The following is a 2,326-nucleotide window of genomic DNA, read 5'->3' on the forward strand; positions in this document are numbered from 1 at the left end:
TAGGGGGAGGGACAGGATGGCCACAGGCCTGCAGAGGAAACCTGGCAGCAGTGGGCACTGGATGCCAAGTGGCTTTGCTTTTGCTTCCCTCACTTGGATGAGGTATCAGTGGGAAAGAAGAAATCAGACAAATGGAAAAAACAAGAAGGCTTTACAGCGAGCCTCTGCCAGGAGTCCTGAAAGCCATAGCCTCCACTTAGAGGTCTGCATACCTGACCACCCCCAGTCCCTCAACTGCTCACTGTCTTCCTCTCGGGGAGATGGGAAGAGGAACAGAGAAGTGACAAATGATTGCCCTACGATCTTGTGCAAGTCACTTAACCTATCTGAATCTCAGAGGGATAAAACCCCTCACACACATGCATAAGTAGGCTGTGTGTTGGGGACGGGCTTTGAGAATTGTCAGGAACAGTGCTCTCATAGCAGATGCTAACTAAACCCGAGGGCCTGGGCTTGTCTTTGTTGGATGCAGTTTCTCTGGCTCCTCCATTCACTTTTTACAATCACGGAATCATAGGTTTTAAACTGGAAGGGATTTTAAGAGGTCATCCGGTCCAGTCCCCTGGTATAATTACCTTTATTTTGAAGATAAGTCTGTTTTTAAGTTGTCACCATTTTGACATATCTGTCCTACCATGGTACACGAACAAGTCCTTTTCCTTCTGGGTGAGGTGTGAGCTCCAGATGCACACTGAGGCTCCAGGGCCAGGAGAAAGTCCAGGGGTGCACTGGCCAGCAAAGGGGTGGGATAGCAAGGGACAGGAGTGCTCCTTTGGGGGCGGGGGTGTCTGTCATCTGTTTCCCAGGGGCAAAGGCCCTTGCCCTGCCCGCTCAGCTCAGAGAGTGTGTGAGGGTCCCCTCCTGCTGCCTCTCCCCTTCTCCCTGAGAGAGCAAGAGACGCACTTGCTTCTCAGGACAGGTCGCAGGGGAAACAAGCAGCCAGAACAGAGTGTATTCTTCTGTGTTTTTTCTTCCAAAGGCAAACTTCCTTCTGACCCATTTCTTTGGGAAAAACAAAACCCAAAAACAAATGGAAAGAATCTCCCCTGGACTTTCTCCTGGCCCTGGAGCTTCAAGTGAATGTGGGGGCCAACAAGAATTTCCGAGGAGCAGCAGAAATGTTTCTCATCTATGGGGTGGGGGGGCGGGNGAAATGTGGGCGAGCGGTGAAAAGCCGCCCCAACTGTGCCCTGAGCTGCCAGAATTAAACCCAGGAGCTTTTCATCACTTAAGCAAGTGGCTCTTTTATAGGGGCTGGGGCCAGTTTCTCAATAACCTTTTACACCACCAGGATGCTGGTGAGCTAAAAGTGAAACTTGGGGAAACTTAATTGAAGTACCTGGGAGAGAGAGGGCCGTGCATGATTTACCGTATCCAAACCCAGAGTTTTCTTTGTGGAAGAAAGCGACTTGTGTCCTCCCCAACATCACATACACACTTTCCTGGCAGGCCCGATGGGTTTCCAAGCATTTCGTCACCGTCTCCTTCTGACCTTGGTGTGAAAGGAACCAGCCGCGTGGCTTGTTGGTTCCAGCAAAGCCATCGGGGGCGCCGGCCCGGGCTGAGGGAGGAGGGCGACCCACTCGGGAGGTGAGGTCTGCTGGAAATCCCCAGCCCGGACAGCCGCCCGGGGTTTAAAGACGCCTTCTCTGGCCTTATTTGGTCGCAGGAAGTAGGCGGCGCCAGGCCTGCTGGCTGCGAGGCCGACCCGAGACAGTTGTGCTGATGAAGTGGTGGAGCTGGTTCCTGCTCGCCGCCGTGCCGCGCGCGCCGGCCGGCCGCTGGGCGCTCCGCGCTCCCAGCCCGGAGTTGTGCAATCCTTTGTAGCACGCCAGAGAGTCCTCCTCCTTCGCTGTTGCCTCTCGCCCTCTCTCTCTCTCTCTCTTTTTTTTTTTCAAGCTGTGAGCTCAACCGATGAGTCAGAGCAGTGCAATCCTGACACTGCATCGCAGGACTGGGGGTGACACGGAGGGAGGGAGAGCGATCGCGAGGCAGACACCGCGGGCGCGGGGTGCGCCGAGGTTCCTGCGCCGTGAGCGAGGGGTGACAGCCCGCGCGTCCCGCCAGGGCCCTGCCAGCAAACTTCCCAACCTTGGGAGGCGCGGGCTGGCGGAAGCCCTGCGAGCGCCGCGGGGAGGCGGCGGCGCCTGTTTGTTTTTAAAATCCGGGAGTGCGTGCAGGCGGCTGGAGCCTGGGAGGCGACCGAAGGCGGCGGCCCGCGGCGGAAGGGGGACGGCCGATGCTGGAGCCCGGGCAGGAGCCGGGTAAGTGGGGTGCCCGGCCGACGGCCGAGGCCTGCACGCGGCGAGGAGCAGCCCGCCCTGGC

General features: G+C 57.2%; 1 protein-coding gene across 2 annotated transcripts in view; it reads left to right on the forward strand.

Annotated features, from left to right (window-relative positions):
* The first annotated feature begins 1,837 nt into the window (after positions 1–1,837).
* MIDEAS (mitotic deacetylase associated SANT domain protein) overlaps positions 1,838–2,326 on the forward strand; it is a 45,274-nt gene continuing 44,785 nt past the window's right edge. For both annotated transcript variants that reach the window (XM_077750620.1, XM_077750618.1), the window contains exon 1: positions 1,838–2,264. The gene's annotated coding sequence lies outside the window, so the exon portion shown is untranslated. The remainder of the gene's footprint in view (positions 2,265–2,326) is intronic.

The sequence above is a fragment of the Crocuta crocuta genome, unplaced genomic scaffold, assembly GCF_008692635.1.
Source record: "Crocuta crocuta isolate KB4526 unplaced genomic scaffold, BGI_CrCroc_1.0 scaffold186, whole genome shotgun sequence".
Taxonomy (NCBI): domain Eukaryota; kingdom Metazoa; phylum Chordata; class Mammalia; order Carnivora; family Hyaenidae; genus Crocuta; species Crocuta crocuta.